Below are 7,606 nucleotides of genomic sequence, written 5' to 3' on the forward strand. Positions count from 1 at the left end.
CTTCACTAGAGGAAAAATTGACAATACTCTTTTTCTAAAGAAAAGAGGGAAGAACCTGCTGATTATGCAGTTCTATGTTAATGACATCATTTTTGGTGCAAAAAGTGACTCTTTGTATGAAGAGTTTGTAAAGCTTATGAGAAGCAAGTTTGAAATAAGTATGATGAGGGGAATTGAATTTCTTCCTAGGACTACAAGTTAAGCAAACCTCTAAGGGAACGATGATAAGTCAGCAGAAATACAATAAGGAGCTTCTGAAAAGGTTTGAGATGGAAAGCTCAAAGACCATTGATACTCACATTGCTACTGCCACTCTTCTAGACATGGACGAACCTGGTTCCCCTGTAAATAAAACTATGTATCGGGGTATCATTGGATCTCTCATGTACCTAACAGCCAACAGACCTGACATCGTGTTTAGTGTTGGGTTGTGCGCTAGATTCCAATCAAGTCCTAAAGAATATCACTTGAAAGCGGCTAAAAGAATTATGAGGTATCTCAAAGGAGCTCGGGACCTGGTCTCTAGTATCCCCCAGGAGATAATTCAGACTTAAATAGGTATGCTGATGCTGATTATGCTGGTTATCTGGTGGACAGGAAGAGTACATCTGGCAAGGCACATTTTCTGGGATCATGCTTGATTTCATAGGGTACAAAGAAACAAAATTATGTGGATCTCTCTACTGCAGAAGCTGAATATGTGGCAGATGCCTCATGTTGTTCCCAACTACTATGGATCAAGGAACAATTAGTAGATTTTGATGTATTTTCTGACTGTGTGCCACTACTGTGTGACAACACTAGTACCCTCAATATGGCAAAGAAATCGGTTCAGCATAAAAGGACAAATCACATTGATGTGCGACACTATTTTCTGAGAGAAAATATTGAAAAAGGACTCATCTGCATGAAGTTCTGCAAGACGGAGGACCAGGTAGCCGATCTCTTCACCAAATCACCGAGCAAAAAGCACTTTGAAAAGAATCGACTCGAGCTGGGTTTGATCAAGTTGAACTAGGAACCTGGTCCCTCGATGACTGGCTATGAAAGGATGGTAAGGTGAATTGCTAAAAAGTATTTTCTGACAACTTCTAACTTAATTCTATATCGTTACAGGTAAACACGCATGGCAACTACAGGAAAAACAAGCAACTAATGACATTGCACATTTTTGGAATGATGATGCTCATATTTTCAAAATTTGACAAGGAACCTAGTTCTCATGACTCAAGTTAGTAGTTCCTCTTATACTCATATGCATTTTGAACTGCTAGTGTGCCACATCATTAATTGCCTCTGCTTCTTCTCATACCTCTTAAACCGACCCGACTACCCATCCCTATTTCTCACACCTTATTGTAATTGGTCCCTCTTTTCCCTCTAAATACCCTAAACCCTCTTTTTATGTCTTCCCTCTCTCAAAATCAACTATATCTTCATCACAATCTCAGTCTCCCAAAGACACTAAAGAAATTCATGTTGTGACTCCGTCTCACGAAGCACAACTATCTGAATCGGAGTGTCGGTTCCTGATATGATGGATGGTATGATGTGTCTGGTGTTTCTAAAACTCAATATGCTTAGGGGTTTGATCTGAATATTTCGTCAACATCAGGAAATACTCCATCCTCTTTTACTGATACTGCATTGTTGGGCATTAGTGTGGGTGAGATAGGTGAAAATTCTTTGACTATTGTTGTTGTGGAACGTCTAGTTGGGGATTCCTTGTCTAGTGATGTGGGTACTAGGACTCAGGGGGGAGAACGAGGAAATGGGGATCAGGTGTCTCAAAGTGACCAAGCACTGGTTAGTACTACATGGGACCTACAAAGGAACCTAGTCCCTCTGCCCAAGAGGAATTCTCTACTCCTACATGGGATGAAACTCCAAGCTCTACTAGACAACCCCAGGACAGTGCTGACCTTACCTCTTTTGCTCACCATGTTATAGTCTATTTGGAGGTTGTGTACCCAAAGATAAAGTCTGTGTCGATGGGAAATTCTGGTGATAATGAGGAGGACCTCGATAATATATTTCTAGTCTAGTTTATTACTGCTAGGAATGGTGGGACAACCACAAAAGAATATGTTCCTAAATGACCCACCACTAGGCAGCATACAAAATTTCTCTTGACATTGCATTGAAGAAGAATAAGGAGAAAAAAGAAAAGGATAAGGCTTGTGAAGAATAGACTCATTGATGAGGAGGATGTGCCTCCGAAGAATGTGGTAGAAGTTGAGGATGAGGAAACGGCTCAGGAACCTGCTCCTCTTGTCAAGAAAATATCAAATAAAACAGCTTCTGTGAAACCAAAGAAGGATGATAAAGTTGGTGATGAAGGAGAAGTTGAAAAGGAGAAAATTGTTGAGAAGAAGAAGCCTCCCAGAAAGAGGTCAAGTAGCAGTAAGGAACCTGGTTTCTCAAAAAGGGTAAAGGTTGAACTATCTGAGCTTGAAAGGAGAGCAAACTTGAAGAAGCAGAAAGTTCTATGGGTAAGAGTTTTTGACTCTGAGATTCTTGATCGCTCTGGAAGCCTCCTCAAAGCCCTTGCTCCCTAGTCCTTCTGTTCCCTCAGTGTCCCCTATCTTACCCCTTTGCCAGCTCCCTGCCTAATCTTATAGTGTCCCTTTGTTATCCGTCCCTTATGATTGTGGTACTCTAGTACTCTTTAATTTGTGTATGTTTTGTAACGTTGGTTCTGCTACAATGGTTCTTTTCCCTTAAATTAATGAGCATCTTCGTCCTTTTAAATGCATGTTATACTCTTGTGTTCTATTTTTAGCTATGTTATGCACACAAGTGGCATGAGTTAACTTTGCTAGACTTATTTTTGCGTTTACTTGTATAATTCTTTTTAGGATACCAAAAGGGGGAAGAAAATTGAAGGGGAGAAACAGGTTCTCAGGGGGAACCATATGAAGATCTGGTTCTCATTTTTAAGACAACATGTTTGGCAAACATTTTTATGCAATATCAAAATTTATCAAGTTTTCATACATTTATTTTCCGTCGTATTTCTCTCATTTCCAAACGAGACAAACTGAATCCATGAAATCTTTTTTTTTCCTTAGAAAAAATTTAGGTTCTAAAGAGAAGAAACGTAGTACAACATTTTCCTTCTTGTATATTGTCGAAACCTATTAAGTCAGTCATACGGATTGGTCAACATAACAATACTTCGATCGAAAGGTATCTGCGTAAAGTCAGGTCGAGGTCCGAAGAAAGGGCTTCAGGATTCGAGCTCCAAGTCCGATCAAGGATCAGTTCGGTATCATTATCGGGCCCATGACCGAATCGAACCACGAGATAAAAGGTCGTCGGAGATGCACAGACCGACCAACACCCACCCCGAATATCAAGACTCTGAGTCAGGATCGAACTCGAGTCAAGGCCAATGGCTCGACCCGATATCGAGTTCGAGTCAGTATCGAAGCTCACAGACAAGGCCGTTACAGCCGCACTAAGGGAGAGAATCCTGACGGAAATTAGGAAAAAGACAATACATTATGGGCTCTCCATTACGTATTTTTTATTATATATAAAGTAGGATCCTTCTACTATAAGGATGGGATGAATGGTAAGCAGAGGGACACATTGTAACAAAAGGCTTCTTTTCATATTGAAATATATCACTTTATATTTCACTTTATCTTATTCGTTCTTTTTGCTCACTATTCTCGTCCTCATAGTCAAGAATACATGTATTTCTATTTCTCTATACGGTTTATATCAAATTATATCACATATCCTTAGAACCATACACAAATTTAACTCTATCTAATTTTTCCTGTAAACACTTCTATTTAGATGCTAATAAATATTTATAAATATTTAATTATGAATCCATCTATTATTGTATATTAATTTGAGGTGAGTTCATAAACTTTAAATGGGAGATATGTCGCTGCAAACAAATCATTTAAATATTGAAGAGAACATGTAAAAGTGACCTCTTTTTATGTTTACTCCCAGTAACACAAAATTTACCTATGACTATCTTCCCTTTCTTACCGAGATCTCGTGATAAGTACTACTACTAAATCATTTCCAGTTTGATCAAGGCCAGTTATTTTGGAAGACACTAGACTAAAACGCTACTTTGTTCCTTCTATTTATTCCTTTTTCAAGAATATAAAAATATCTAATATCTAAAATTATTTTAGAATTAAATGGAAAGAAAATCCACATAGGATGAACGAATAAAACTGACGAATATATGGTTGTTTCTATCCCAAGTGGATGTGAAAACGGCTAGTTAAGATGATTGGGAATATTATAGCGTCATATTCTATAAACAAGTATATTTATTATCTGAACTTCAGCAGATACTACTTAACAATCATTAATTGTGGATTTACACTAATCATAAAGAAATTGGGACTCTTCGATTATTTAACTCGTTCATTATTTCAATGCTTCTGTACCGTTGTCTCACTACGAAAATATTTACGACTCTAATTGTCTTTGTCGTAACTTTCTAGGAGTAGGAATGTTTGACTATTATCAAATGAAATATTAAGGGTGTGTTTAGTACGACGGAAAACGTTGGTTGCACAAAATAGTTTGAAAAATATTTTTTTAGATATCACATTTTTCTGAAATTAGAGGAAAATGACTTACCTAAAAAAAGTAGGAAAATATTTTTCAAAACTCCACCTACTCTCACATCTAACCCCAACCCCCTCTCCCTTCTCTCACCTACCCCGCACCCCTCTCAAAAAAGGTTTTTTTTTCTTTTTCATATTTCAGTTTTTTTACTTTTCGATTTATATGTTCAAAATTTTGCGAGGTCCAAAGTTATGAGTTGATAGATTTATGTGTTTGGAAGTTTGCGGGTTTAGAAATTATAGAGTTTACGGTTTCAAAAGTTTGCGGGTTCGAAAGTTTAGCGATTCAGAAGTTTAACAAATTTATGGGTTATGAAGATTGTTGGTTCGAAAGTTTATGGTTCATGTTTATTATATCTAAATTATTTATGAATACTCTTGAGAAGTTATTTTCCTTAATTTGCATACCAAACACCGAAAAATGAATAAGATTACTACTTATTTTTCAAGAAAATATTTTCCACGGAAAATATTTTCCGTTATACCAAACATACCCTAAATGTCATATCATTTTCGGTTGCCTAAATAAATATAAAATATTGCTATGACTTAAAGAAAATATCACATAACTCTATAAGACATTTCCTCTAGATATATATACACTCGTATGCTTCACCACTACAAAGTCTACAATATGTATATTCAACGATTATTGGTTCATCCATCAAGGTTTAAAGCAATGGTAGAATTTTTCGCTCATTTTAATTGTTTGGTTATATAAACAAGGACAAAAAAGAAAAAGATTGATTCATATGTAGGCCTGTCGTTAGGGATATATGTTAATGGTTCGGCCGATAATTTAATTTTTTTGTAGTTTTGCATCATATTATTTTTCAATTCTCTACTGTATATAATCAAAACCTACAATTTTCTTTAAAAAAATATAATAAGCAGTTCGATTAGATTTAATCCGATTAATTTAATCGATTTTCAAAGAACCATCACCATCCTAATTATCGTCTTTCAGTGGCCTATATGTTTGATTCTTTCCTCGTGGGAACATGCGGGGCCTCATTGCAAACTTTGTGTAAATTTCCATTAACTTTTTTTCAGCATTGCATGTGTGTGTTGACGTTTTGCTACTTTTGGTGCTTTTTTAATAGTGACGCTAAGCTTCAACCCTTTCTACACGGACATTAAAGGAGATTAATGTAGCATATACACAAACGTGCATGCACTATCGTGATCTCTGAAAAAGTTCGCCCCAAAGTAGAGTTAGAGTTGAGTACTTAACGGAAAATTTAAGATTTGAGCTTTATGAATTCAAATATTTCACAAAATGTCATCTAATTTAATAGGTTCGACATATATTATTTGTACTTTTTAATAATTTTAAAAAAAATACATATACATAATTTAAGCCAAAGCTACTGAGTTCAAATAAATCCATAACTCCTTCACTATGTACGCCCCCAATTATTAATATTATATTTGTTCATAGGGTTGGGCTGACCCTTTAACGGCCCGATTCGATCGAAAAAACCTTGTCCAACCTGACCAGGTAGGTAGTGGGGCGTATTAGTTTGAATGCCTTCCTAAATTTACTAGAGAATTTGGTTCTTTGCCTTACTCTTTATGCGTAAACGGAATAAATAATAAAAACAGAGACAACAACTTTTACATGAAAAATCACTCGACTCACAAACTTCAGCTCAGACAAAGCTATGTTGAGTTGCATGGCATGCTCCCTTGCCATATGCTGAATCATCAGACCGGGAAGGCTTATGACTCTACCTGTATCCAACAACTCCACTATAGTCATATCAAGCAGGGTGGCCTCATGCCTCCTCTCAGATCTCTGCAGAATACAGGAGTTCACAAAGTGAAACAATAATTTATGAAAAGGAGTCATGTCGGTCTTGTACACCTTTTGGGGAGCATCCAACTCAAACTTTTAGAAAAATTTTCTGGTAACTACAATGCATGTGTCCACATCATTGTCAATAAGCAGGACACTTCTTCTTCAGATAGTTGTCAAATCGCAGAAAAGGAATGTTCAGTAGGAGCCCAAGCTCTTTAGCATCAAACTCTATATCAAATGCTCCTACAAAATTTTTTACTACCTTGCCATCAAACTGGAAGTTTGAATAAAACTCGACCACAACAAGCATGTGGGAAAGGGCTTAACAAACGTATGTATCCATCCCTACGGGTCAAGTTTTTCAACCAACTGGGCCATGCTCTTTTCATTAGTATTTGAAAGTATCTTCCCATTCAACTCTTTTCTATTTTTGAACTCAGTCAACCTGTCAACCACAACAGACTCAACCCTCTTCTTCTTCCCTTTGCTGGTCTTCTAAGATGTGGCAATTGCTTTGGTGGGTTTAACAATAGTCTTTTTCACTAGTGGTTTCTTGGCCTGCAGTTAAAGACCAGGTTCATCCTCTTCATCCAACTCAACTACAGATTCAACAGCAGGAATTTACTTTCTTATTTTCTTGAAACTCCTAGACTCCTTGATCATTTGTTCATCAATAACTTTTCTTTTGTTCCTGGTGAGAGAAGTCATAACATGAGGAGTCACTTCTTTTTTTGCCTGGGGAATTGGTCTTGTAGATTTGACAGAGGCCTTCATGCCATTTTTTCCTACCTCGGATAAGGGCAAATCATCCTCATAACTATCAACCTCCTCATCTCCAACAAAAGGAGTTAACGAAGGCCTAGGTTCATTAGACCTTTCCTCTTCACGAACTTCTTTAAATGGGCCATGATTATATTCTCAATAGCCATGAAGCCTTCAGATTCCTCACTGGCATTCTCCTCTTCACTTTCAGATTCAGTACCCTCACTTTTACTTTCTTTTTTATCTTCATCACCCTCACTCTTAAAGTCACATTCTCCTTCACTTTATTTTTCTTCTTCGGTAAAGTCTCCCACTTGCTCACCTAGTTGTTCTTCTATCTCACTCTCTCTTTTTCCTCACCCGATCTCCCATATTCTCGCTCTTCTTCTCATAAGTACTAATAGCCCAGTACCCTAACCCACTAGCCAATCCGCTA

This window comes from Nicotiana tomentosiformis, chromosome 7 (assembly GCF_000390325.3).
Source record: "Nicotiana tomentosiformis chromosome 7, ASM39032v3, whole genome shotgun sequence".
NCBI classification, from domain to species: Eukaryota; Viridiplantae; Streptophyta; class Magnoliopsida; order Solanales; family Solanaceae; genus Nicotiana; species Nicotiana tomentosiformis.